The sequence below is a fragment of the Platalea leucorodia genome, assembly GCF_965183815.1.
Source record: "Platalea leucorodia genome assembly, chromosome: 4".
Classification (NCBI taxonomy): domain Eukaryota; kingdom Metazoa; phylum Chordata; class Aves; order Pelecaniformes; family Threskiornithidae; genus Platalea; species Platalea leucorodia.
In genome coordinates this window covers 57,588,329-57,601,187 of record NC_138826.1, presented here as the reverse complement: position 1 = coordinate 57,601,187, position 12,859 = coordinate 57,588,329, and the positions used below count along the sequence as shown (strand labels likewise).

Genomic DNA, 12,859 nt, shown 5'->3' with positions numbered 1-12,859 from the left:
CCATGGATTTCTCCCCCAGGGTAACATAGCCTTTAACTCTTAGAAACTGTTTTGCAACCAAGTGTCTCAGTCTGCCATGTGAGCCAAAAACAATTATGCAGAGAAGTATATAGTGGTTCAGAAAGTGACCTGAGTTTATACAGTTTATACAGTGAAGCATGAAGAGAAAGAAGTACAGACTCTAGGATTATCTGCTTTTAGCCTATGAGGTTTTGGGTGAAAAGGTCTATATGCAGAGGAGGAAAACGGTACTGCATTTGCTATGTGCCAAAAATACATATAAACACAAATGACAGTATCTAGAGGGTGGCACCACACAATTCAAACACAGAACCACTAAAAATTCACTAATGAACTTAGTGAAAAATGCCAATGTTTGCCAGAGGCAGGCAGTTTAAATTATTGTGTCTATCATGGACAGAGAGGAAGGACAAGAAATCTTGTTTTATATTTTTCTACCAGAAATAAAGACAGAAACTCTCCTCCTTCATACACTCTGGAGGTCAAACTAGATGATGTCACGATCCCTTGTGGCTTTAAACAGGTTTTATAGATTATCTGACTTAAAAATAGACACAGTGTTTAAATAATAAAATTCTCTTGAAATTGAGTGCCTAGTACAACAAGCCTCCAGTCACTGGCTAAGATCTGGAGGAGCTATGACCATACAAATATTTGTAATAAGCCAAAGGTAAAATCTTATGTAGATACTCTGAAATTGAAATTTTATCTCACTGAGTTTATCCACCTGAAAAGCAAACAGTATGTACTATCTTCTACATAGTCTCCTTTAGCTAGGTGCTGATCTCCAGAAAAGCGTGCAGACGGAGGATGTGTCTACGGTGCAACCACCATACCCAGGTTCGGGTACTGGACCCAGTCTAGTCGTGGCAGCAAGGATGTCTGTTCTCAGCCAAGAAGCATGGAGTCCACATGTCCCATTGAACTGTAGCCTGTTTCTGGCACTGGGAGAGTACAACTAAAATCTGCTTGGATACGCCTGCACTGTCCTGACATCTCTGCCGTAGGCACTCCTCTGAATAACTTAATTCAAAGCCTGTTACCATACAATAATTGCCAGAGGTCACGCCGTCATGGTTCAGATGAGAACCTGAATTCATTAAGTGAACCAATATATGTGTTGCCTTTTTGTTCCCTTTTCAAGTACAAGGCCAAAGGAGGAAGTACAGGAGAGATGTGTTGTCATCTCATCAGTGGAGTTGCTTTTTGTCAGCTACACCATTGTTTAACTTGTCACAAGCACAAGCAAAACAATACCACACAGCAAACTTCACCAACGTGTATGAACAGCCTGGAAGTCCGCTGGAAACCACTTAATTTCATGAGCCAGTGAGTACATGAAAAATAGGAATCAGATTACTTTGCTCATATGTTTTGGCAACAGCAATTTCATTTTATTTATTATGATAATTCATAAAGCATCATCAAATACAGTGTAGAATCTCTTATAAAAATACTTACAGTTTAGTAATGCAAGATCTCATTGAAGCACACCATTAATTCCTTGACAGTTAGGGAATGAGCCAAATACTTTGTGTAAATGAAGGATTAGCAAGGTTTCAACACACACATTTCCTTGCACTTAAAATGTGCAAGGAGCAAACCTTATTAAAACAGCATTTCATATTATACTTTAAAATGATGGCCCCTTAGGCAGATTTTCTGTACTTCAAAAGATAGCTATTATACTACTATATGTTACAGTCTAGGATAACAGAAAAAGAAATTCCTATCAAATTGCTGTACCGCTGTATGCAGGGAGCGTAAAATAGCTGCTCTTTCCTACAGCCCTCAAGAAAACCCAGACTTTTATTCAAAATGAGGCATCATCAGTCTCACACAATAAAGAGAGAACAGCTTTAATACAACGTTATGAATTGTCTTCCACTTCGCTACTGAAAATATTTTGAGCAGCTAAAGCAACATTTTCTTAACCTGCCATCCAGCATTTGGGACATTTCCATATGGACCTCAGGGTTATATTGCCTACCTCTGTGTGTTTAAACCACGTCTATTTCTATGCAGGAGGACTTTGTGGTTATATGCTTCATGGTGGCTTTTAAAACAGGATTTCCCTAAAATTAAAAAATAAAAAAAGAAGGCTGGTGCCTTTTCTTCTTGCTTGAACATCTTTCAAGATGTTCAAAGTTGTCTGAAAACTTGCTTGCACATAATCATAAAGGACTGAATCAGCTCCCTGCTTTGCATCATTTCTGGTTTAGAAGTCCTTGCAGTGCGGCCACTATGAAAACATGCTGCCCATGATGCAGATTTGTGCCGTGTCTCTGACATATTAACTGATTCATGTCTTCATAATTAGAACTGATCAAGAAGCTATTAGTAAACATCCCTAGCAATTTAAATAAGCATTCTACTAGATATTAAGGTACTATTAGAAACAGATCGCTTGTTATAGGCAATTTGATAGCCTGACTTAGTAAACTAGGACCCTCTAAAAATCACCAGAAATATCTAACAACAATATTCAAATCGAGATCTCATAACGAGCAATTAAGAATGCTGAAAGAACTCACAGAAGGTTGCGTTCTTCCAAGCTTTTCAATCTTATCTCAGATGTTTACAGTAAAAAGAACAGAGACGTTTTCTTCAAAGCACAACAGTCCTCTCCAACATTCCAGCAGCACAATATTCTTCTTATAATGCAACCAAGTAACCCTCTTGAATCCTCAGGAGACGTTAGCAAAATAATTGTTCCCCCTCAGTGTTTCTTTGTTATTATTTTTTTTCACCCTTATTACTTCAGGCAGAAATGACTTGGAGATGTTATCATCAATTTACCAAAACAGAATTCCCCTGCATTTATTTTCTTTTAGGTTAAAGTTTTACAATTAAATTGTACATTAGAGCTAAATCTAATGATTTTCTACCTGGCTAAAACTGATTGGCCCACTAAGTCTTCAGTTTAATTTCCCCCCGCCCTCTCATTTTGCTAACTAGAAGAGAAATGAATCTACCTTCAAGCCCGTTGGAATCAATCTTCTTTTCTCTTTCTCACAATTTATAAGTCAGAGGCTTAAAAAGTGTTCATATCCTCTTTTAACAAGCTGGTTATGCGAGATAAGCGCAAGAACATTAATAAAAATAGCTCAGCATTAAGTCATGGATGTTTTACAAAAGTAGACCTAAAAAAAAATCCTGAAGGCTAATTGTGATTTATACCACATCTCTTTTCCTATACTACCAATTATCAATCATCTCTAAAAGATCCCATCTTTTTCATGCCAATGTCACAAATGCAACTGCTGCCAGCTCCTTCCTAATCAGGTGAGACACTGCACAGCACAGACCACCCCTCAGATAGCCCTGTGACTTGTAAACGCTGGCATACTGCAGAAGAGGTTTTATTCTTTCACAGTTACAGACTTGTACTTTTTTTTTTTTTTTTTTTTTTTTTTTTTAAAGTGAAGTCCTTCACAAAGATTTCATAGCTGGAAGCATAACTTCTCTCATCTCAACTCTCTCACACATTGTACCTCGGTATGGACTGCACCATCATTTTTACCACCACCCTCAATGTCTCCAGTGTTCACAAAAACTATAGCTAGAACAACAATAATACAACCACCAGCACTGAAACTTACTACTGCAATTACAACAAAGCAGCTGGTGGTAATAATAATACTACTTAGCATTTATATGGTGCCTTATATCTTCAAAAGGCTATATAACCATTTGCTAATTAAGCCTCACAGAAACCCTGAGAGACAGATATATTTTCTGGTTTATAAATAGGAAAACTGAGGCAAAGAGACAAAACAGCTGTCTACAAAATCGAGATCTTTAGATGATGTCAAATAAGGGAATGGAGATCTCTTTGGACAATAAGAACTTCTGGAGTTATAAAAGTACAGTTTAAAACACTCAATGAATCCGATGGCACATAAACTCTTATGCCCTGTGCATCCACCCCCTCCAAAAAAGTCAGTAAACACTTTCCCCAGCAAGATTTAGTTCACTGCTGCCCGCTGCTCTCAGCTACTCGCCGCTGTGGAGCACATAACGCTGGACTGCACAGGCCAGTAGGACCATCTCATCTGCCAAACCCTCAACCTGGAAGTCCAAGGCCCTCTGAAGAAGTCAAACCATTGATAAACTACACAAAACTGCAACTTCAATCAGTCACCACCAAGACTAGGCCTCAACGGCAACTTGTTTCTCCTCCAGGGCTGTATTTGCCTCAGTTCTCAGGGCTCTTTGCCTCAGTTTTCCTATTTATAAACCAGAAAATATATCTGTCATTATTTAAGAAACATATGAACACTTCTTTTTCTTGCATGTCAACATTTAGCTTTAATATAAAAAGTGAGAAAAATTGTAAATTCTAAGTAGAAAAGAATAAATGCCACCACGTATTGAAGGCACTTCTGAGAATATCTCACATTCATATTCAGTAAGACATTGATTGAACAGCCTTTTTTTGTGTGTATTAGACACCTCATTCACATAGAGAAAACAAATGCCTACACACACTCTAACACCTCCTATTCAGGTCTTGAGCTCTAGAACTGCTTCAAGTGAGCTTAAAATTACTGCCTAGACAAAATACACAGCATTAAACCTTTAGAGAAGATATTACTTTTAAAGCCCTATCCCACAAAGACTTGACTACCCATGTAATTTTACATACGAACTGTCCCACTGAGATCAATGGATCGAAACAAACACGAGCCAGCAGTGTGCTCAGGTGGCCAAGAGGGCTAATGGCATCCTGGCTTGTATCAGGAATAGTGTGGCCAGCAGGACCAGGGAGGTGATAGTGCCCCTGTACTCGGCACTGGTGAGGCCGCACCTTGAGTACTGTGTTCAGTTTTGGGCCCCTCACTACAAGAAGGACATGGAGGTGCTGGAGCGTGTCCAGAGAAGGGCAACAAAGCTGATGAAGGGTCTAGAGCACAAGTCTTACGAGGAGCAGCTGAGGGAGCTGGGGTTGTTTAGCCTGGAGAAGAGGAGGCTGAGGGGAGACCTTATTGCTCTCTACAACTACCTGAAAGGAGGCTGTAGCGAGGTGGGGGTCGGTCTCTTCTCACAAGTAAGAAGTGATAGGACGAGAGGAAACGGCCTCAAGCTGCACCAGGGGAAGTTTAGGTTGGATATTAGGAGAAACTTCTTCACTGAAAGGGTAGTCAGGCACTGGAACAGGCTGCCCAGGGAAGTGGTTGAGTCCCCATCCCTGGAGGTATTTAAAAGACGGGTAGATGCAGTGCTTGAGGACATGGTTTAGTGGTGGACCTGGCAGTGCTAGGTTAACGGTTGGACTTGATGATCTTAAGGGCCTTTTCCAACCTTAATGATTCTATGAAACGCATTTCAGAAGACACTGGAATAAATACTAATGACACAAAAGGAGAAAAAGAGGTGATTTGTGAGAAAGGAAGAAAACTTTACTGCAAGAATTGTCATGAAGTGCATTCTGCAAAGCTGGCGATAGACCACTATGCACAACCAAAGAGTGAAGTAAAACAAAAAGAGTAGGGGAAACTTAGGCAATAAATAAAGAAGGAGTAAGAAATAAAACAGGAGATTAAAGTTATATCAAGACTCAAGAGCAGGATGGACCAGAATATGGAAGACAGTGGAGAAACATGGCTCAGGCAAGTGGAGAAGGAAGGAAAATATTAAGAACTAACCCAGGGGCCAGGCTGAGCAGGGAGAAGAACCGAGACCAAAGGTGACGGCAAGGCTTAAAATGTAGCAGTGCTTTAGCACAGGAGCAGCCACGAGAAGGGAAATAGTGACTGCAACAGAGAAATTGTTTGTTTCTCGGCAGTGGTAGGACATTCGTCACACAAGGGTGATTTACCTAATGGACACCAAGGTACAAAGTCCAGATTCCTCACTCTGTCCTGCCCTCTGTACGTGAGATAGCACTAAGAGGCTAATTACCAGTTAGCCTGGATTTATTAGCCATAACAAAGTTTACAGCTAAAATAGGAACAGACTCCACCCTTCTACCTCCCAGCCCTCTGCCCTCACCCCTGGACAATTCTTTATCCCTAAATACAGGAAGAGAAGGAAACAGAAGAGATGAAACATTATACTAAGGTTGCAAGAGCATGGGAAGAACTGCAAAGCAATAAATAATGCTAGAAGTGGAGAAGAGAGTAAGTAATTCCACTTTGGGAAAAGCAAGCCTGAGACGACATTGAAGTGAAAGAAGAAGAAAAATGTGTATTTAAATACACAGCCTGCCACCCAATTCTGAACGTGAAACATAGATGTATATTTATATCTCCAACTGAAGGCAGTATAATGCACTCACTGCCTTCTCAAGACGTGTTGTGCAAAGCTGTACGTTACTTTAGACGCACATCTATAAATGGCTGACTTTTCCATGCCATTTTTTAAATGGCACAGAAGATCATCAAGCTGAATTTTATTACAACTTGATATCACAAACTGCTCATGACGTATCTCAATTTCATTGCATAGTCCTTGCTATATCATTGTCATATGCACTCAGTTACAGTGAAGAACTCAGCACACGAGATGAATGTCTCACTCTTTGTACAAAGGTCTCACATTCACGTGCTCTGAGTAATAGAGCTGCACATTTCAAATATTTTTATGATGTACACTGGGATTCCCAAAGGCACTGAACTCTTACCAAATGCCTGTATCAACCAGATACCTAACTCCCTGAAACACCAAGTGTTAAATCCCTTATGGATTAGAAAAAGAAAGCTTTCTCAAGGCTAATTACTCCAAATTATACTTTACACTGGAAACAAAGAGATCTTTGACTCGGGAAATAGAGAAGACGACACCTCAGACACACTGTGGAAGCAAGCAAAAAGGGCAGTGGCATCGGAAGAAGGAAGAGCACATCAGAACGCAGAGCAGAGTCCTCAGTCTTCATGAAAGGAGCATTCAGAGGGCTGAATTAGCATTAAGTCCTCTCAACCATCCCAGAATGAAAGAAAGTGCTCATTAACCAAAGTTCACATTTCAGGTGAAAGACAAATCACTAGGAGCACTGAGCGAACAAATCGCAGCGTCAAATTCTACCTAAAGTTAAAACACTGATAAAATTGGTATAATCTTGTATCTCACCAGGTATCCGCAAGTACTGAAGAGCAAATGGACTTCTGTGATCTCATGTATTTCTCATGTTTTTTAGATCAAGTTTCATGCAGCTGATTTGGGGGGTATGTTAAATATTGCTTCCCTTTCCTAATGTGTCTGGACCTATACTAATGAACAGCCAAAGGGTACTGCTAACATCTGACTTTCAGCTTCTCTTTGCACTTAAGCCAGTTTCTGGAAAGTGAGGGAGTACTGATGGGAGAAGCAGCAAGCCTAGTGCCTGCTTTTCTACTTGGTCAAATCTTTAAAAATGGTTTTACATGCAGGAGAAGAAATCAAAGTAATACACACAAATCCCCATGAGTCATCCCTTTATTTTCCAGTTACAAACATTCCTGAGCTACAGACATTAAAGCTCGCAGCGATACTCTTGCGGTAAGTTAAGTCTGAAGCATCCAGCAGCTACAGCAAATTCCAGCCCCCTGCCCCAAGAACCAGCTATGGCAGCTTCACAATTAAGTCAGCTGAATAGAGCTCCTCTGTGCTCATGGAAGGCTTGAAAGAAGTCAGATGTTCCCTTACCTGCAGTAGTAATCTATAAAATCCCAAAAATCCATCAACAGTAACATTTGGGATTATTAAAAGATAAATCTTCTATCTCGTGTAAAACCAATGCATTCTTGAACGGGGAAAAAAAAAAGTTATCTGTACAAATCCTACTTTAAGTTACTGAACATCCATAATACCTACTCTCACTCAACAGATACCATTCTTAAAATGGTGAGTTTTTTCTAAATATTCGGTTGAAATACTCAAAGGTTTCACAGTATTAGAGGACAATGGATTCATCATTTCACAACCCAGGGTTTTATAGCAGGCTTTCGGATTTTTTCTCTGTAGTTTTATAGAGAACATAGCAATCCATGGTTGGTCAAAATGCCAACTTGAGTGAAGCTTTAAGAACAAATGCAAATAGAATCCCCTATCACACTGTCAGTAATGAAGATGCCTGTTACGCATCAGAAAACTACACAACAGAAAACCCCACAGAAATGGATAACTTAAGGAAAGATGTATAAATTCCACAGAAAACACTAACCCTGCACCGTTGAAGCTAGAGACATCTGCTTTGTCTATCCAGAATGTATAAGGTTGCTGAAGTCTATTCAGAAAAAGACAAAGGTAATAAATGCAAAGAAAGTAATTTGTTGTTTCCACTTTAGAGCTCAGTCCTGTGGAGATTCACAGCATGAGTAACTTTAATTACCTAGACAGTAGCATAGAGAATGACGGGAAGAAAGGACTGGAAATGTTCAATTAGTAGCATTCAAGGCCCTGAGTTGGCTAATATTTACAAATTTTACTAAAACTGACATTACAGAATACAATCAAAGGCATGTGTTAGTGATTACGGGCTCATGGTCACAGCTCAAAACAAAAACAGGTCCTCAAAAGCTAATGCTAATAACGTTTTCATTTGTAACTGATTCATTTTTTTATCCCCCAGTGTCCATGACATGCAATTAAAAACAAGAAACAAACAAACAAAATCCCTCCCCACAAAACAGATGTAAAGGTCATTTCTTCCCACATCACCGTGGTCTTTCAAAGAAGGCTGTGACTAACCTTGCCAGGCAACAAGCAGAATTATGTAGGATCTCTGAGTATCAAATGCTATAAAAGACACCTTGTCTTACCTTTCCGTTCCAGTGAATGAGAAGCTCTGCTTTGGAAACAGTTATGCCAAATAGCCTCACTGACTTAGACAAAACTTTAAACGACTTTATACCTAAGTTCCTCTATGGGCACAACAGGGAGAAACCCAGCAGTCACTCAGGACTGCAGTAACAGCTGAAGTTCCCAGCAAAATGTAAAATTCAGATGACAGCAATCATCTAACTTGAGATCTAGGGTGGGAAACTGAAATTCCTAGGTATCAGGGTTAAATCAAGATCTGTATGAAGCTGTGAGAAAAATCAGTGTGTTGGATGAATAAATCGATGGATGAATCGGAATCTAACTCTGCAGTTGAGATAAAATGGCAACAGTTACAGCTCTCCCTGAAAGCAAGAATTCTAGTTTCTAGTAATGCAAAGCATTTAATATTGGAAAAACAAGAGAACTAGCACTGAAAACAAGAAATTGGCCTCTTAGTCCTTTTTTTTTTTTTTCTCCAGCATGAAAATTCAATATATGTAACTGCACTGTTAGTTTAGTTAACGATGGTATGTTTAGTGACTTACAGTTTTAGCGGGTATTGTGTAAGTATGGCCCTACTATGAGCAAAAAGGGTGTTTCAGGCATCATGCTGCTCTCTGTACCACAAAACAAATACTGTGGCTTCAAAATCAGTTAAAAGTCATCTAGTCACAAGCTGTTGATTAGCCTCCCTGGGAACCCAGCTCAGGACTAGAACGACAAAAACTCTGAATCCCTATGGACAATGGCGACATGAAACCAGATGCTGTTAAGCAAGAAAGCAAGAAGAAATCCTGGTTTCAAAGGCAATGTGAGAAACAGACCTATCCACATGCAGAAGACACACACACAAGCAAAGCACCCTTCCAGTTCTCTTTGAATGCAAATACTAGGATCAGGCCATGCACACTGTACCGTAAGTGACGCGGCTCTGAGGTGTTAAATGTCTTTTCTTTCCGGCCACCAGCCCCGCAGCAGAGAGAGAAGAGTCTGGAGGGGTCACAGACCAAAGGGCTCCATTTTTCTGTTGGGCACACCTGAAAGCTGCGTCTTCAAGAAAATCTCATACCTTTGACCAGTCATTTACCGTTCCAGAAGACAGAGTGATGCAGGAATTGTAACTGGGAGTGTAAGGGCAACAAGTGCTAGACATTGCAATCAAAGTTAGCAAGCACTTTATTAGTGCAGTCTTCATTGTGTGGACTTGAAGTCTTCTGTTATCTCACTGCAGTAGCTGAAGAGAAAAGTTCTCATATATTTAATCTATTGTGACCCTCAGGGCACCAATTATTCAACTGCAGATGTTTAGATTTTAATAAGCTTTCACCCACAGGGGAAAAAAAAAAATATGCAGTGGTTAATGTGACTGATTTGCCAGTTACAGCTGGACTATTGACAGAAATAAAATCAATCATATTTCATGAATTTAGTTGTTGCCAAGTGCAAAACTTCTGTATTTTTTTCCATCTGTGCATTTCACAGCAGAAGTAAGTACCTTTAGGTCGATCTTGCCCTCTTTATTATCACTACATATAACCTGGCACCTAATCACTATTGGGTGTTGCTGCCTGTGGCGTGTTGCCTCCCTCCAATTACATCTAATGGGATGCTTTGGCTGCTTTCAGAAACATTCATTCTGAGCGTCACTCAGAAGGCATAACTCAATACTGTGGCCATTATGAGTATGTGACAATACAAGCCAGTCGGACAATTAAAGTCCAAAGCCACTGATACTTCCACAGCCTCCCCCAGTAAAAGCAAGCAGCAGCCCCAACCTGCTTCCGCGGAGCCTTGAGCACAGTATCTCGTTACCTGACGATACCTGTACGCTAATAACGGTACACTCACTGTGAACTGTGAATCAAGATGAGATACGCTGCGTCTCCCTTACACCCTGGAAACCCTGTAAGCTCTTTGCAGTCCCCACAGCTCACTGAGAAGAGACAACAGACCCATTTCAGGCCCAGCCTAGGAGAGGACCACTTCTTGGAGGCCACAGGCTGCAGCATTTCCACGGGTACTCCATGGAAAGGAGACCAGTCACACAATGCTGATTCAGTATTTCCAGTTGCTAACAACAAAAATGGACATTTTTATGTTCTCCCATATAAGCAATTTTTGTAGCTGACATATAGACATTGCACAATCACAAATGAGAAGATGGTCAACAGGAAGGGAGGAGGACCAAATTTTTGATGATGGAGAAGAACAATTAAAATATGGTCTACACTGCAAAGACACACGAGATCCGTCATTTAGTTAATATTTCAGAAGACACAAAACAGAGCAGTAATACTTTTATCTTCAGTACTTCACTTTAAGTAAATAAAGCAGACTCCACCAAAGGTCATACTGCTGCATGTCTATAACTCTGGGGGGTACAAGACGCACAAGCCAAGGCAAAGCACGGTTTTTGGGTGGGAGGGTTGGTTCCCAAACAACATCCTCAAGAAAAAACTTGTTCCACCCTTCTTCTGTTAGCTGCTACTAGCTGGCTTGAAACTGGGGTTTAGTGGAAGCTGCAACGCCTCGCTTTTCATGGATACAACGCAGACCTACTGAGGTTACAGGGGGCAGGAGCACCTTAGATCATGCCACAAAAGGCCACAAACCTGTTTTCCACTGTGTGTCCAGGTCATCCTTCATGCACTGGCGTGATGCGTAAGGGAGTGCATGTCATGGTGGTGAGAGGGGCAGAAAGAGGAAGAACACCAGGGAAAGTTAGCAGAGAAAGGGAAAGGGCTGAACAGCAGAGGAGGAGAAGGAAGACAGCCGGGCAGAGCACCGAAGAAACACGGGCATGCAACAGGATTATCCCACCCGAAAGCTGCCCTTCGCCAGCTACCAGCAATACACGCCACCTCTGGAAAAGCCAGCTTAACCGCCGGGGAAAAAATGCCACAGTAAGGAGAGAAAGCCAGGTCACCTGGTAGAAGGTGAGGCGGGAGGAGGCGGGGGCACGGACGCTGCCCTTCCCGGGCAGGGATCCTCGCCCGGCCCCGGGGCCGCGGCGCGCTGCCGGTGGAGCCCGGTGGGCAAGGTGCGAGCAGGTGTGGCGGCGGCGCCGGCGGTTCGCGTTACCGCAAGCGGGGAGAAAAATATCCGTACACCTATGCACACACACGTACGCACACGGAGAGCTATGGGTATAGAAAGCCACGGCGGCGGGGACAGGCTGCAGCGGCAGGCGCCGTCCCCAGCCGCCGCGGCAGAGCCGCGCACAGCCCGGGGGCCCGGTCGGGAGTTTTCCAGTGGCCCCTGCCCGAGCGGAGGGCGGCGGCAGCGCCCGCCCAGCCGCGCCGGCGGGACCGGGGGCGGCCGGGGTTAATGCCCCGCAGCTCGCCATGTTACGAAGCCGGGCGCTTGCCCGGGCGGTTTTCAGGGTGGCGGAACAAAACGAGGGCGCTCAGCGACCGGGGGAAATCCCGCCCGGCCAGCCCCTTACCTTCCCGGGCGTCCTCCTCCCGCGGGTGCGGTGCTCCGCGCTGCTCCCGCGGCGGCGGCCGCAGGGCTCCGCGGGGGGCGGCCGGGGCTCCCCGCCGCCGCCGCCGGGCTCCGGGCAGGGGCGGGCGCGGGGTCTCCGCTCCGCGCCGCCAACAAAGTGCCGGAGCGGCGCGGGGAGGGCGCCGGCCAGCGGGAGCAGCGGCCGAGCGCAGCGGAGCGGAGCGGAGCTCCCTCTGCCGGCCCGCCGCCCCGCCCCGGCCCCGGCCCCGCCGCCCCAGCTCCAGCTCCAGCCCGCGGCCGGGGCGGGCCCGCGGCGGGGCAGCGCGGAGCCCCGCGGAGCCCCCGCGCCGGCGGTGCTGCCGCCCGGCGCCATGCGGGCTGTGCGCGCTGCCGGGGCCGCCTCGCCTCGCCTCCCGCTCCCTGTTGCGCTTTACAGGGCACTCGCGAAATGCCACGGTACTAAGAGCAGCTCCCCGGAGCTGGGCTGAAATACGGGAGTTTGTTCAAAGTGATCGTAAGCGTCCCCGTCCGTGTGCCCCCCCCCAAAAAAAAAAGAAGAAAAAAAGCCACACGCAAAACTTACCAAGACTCCAAAGCAAAATCCTTGCTCGAAGAAGTAGGTGTATCTAAACCACCTTTGGAATGAGTCAGC

General features: G+C 43.7%; 1 protein-coding gene across 2 annotated transcripts in view; it reads right to left on the bottom strand.

The window, feature by feature from the left end:
• Positions 1-12,316, bottom strand: part of EPS8 (EGFR pathway substrate 8, signaling adaptor) — a 135,653-nt gene extending 123,337 nt beyond the window's left edge. For both annotated transcript variants that reach the window (XM_082309116.1, XM_082309118.1), the window contains exon 1: positions 12,209-12,316. The gene's annotated coding sequence lies outside the window, so the exon portion shown is untranslated. The remainder of the gene's footprint in view (positions 1-12,208) is intronic.
• Between the last annotated feature and the right edge of the window lie 543 nt (positions 12,317-12,859).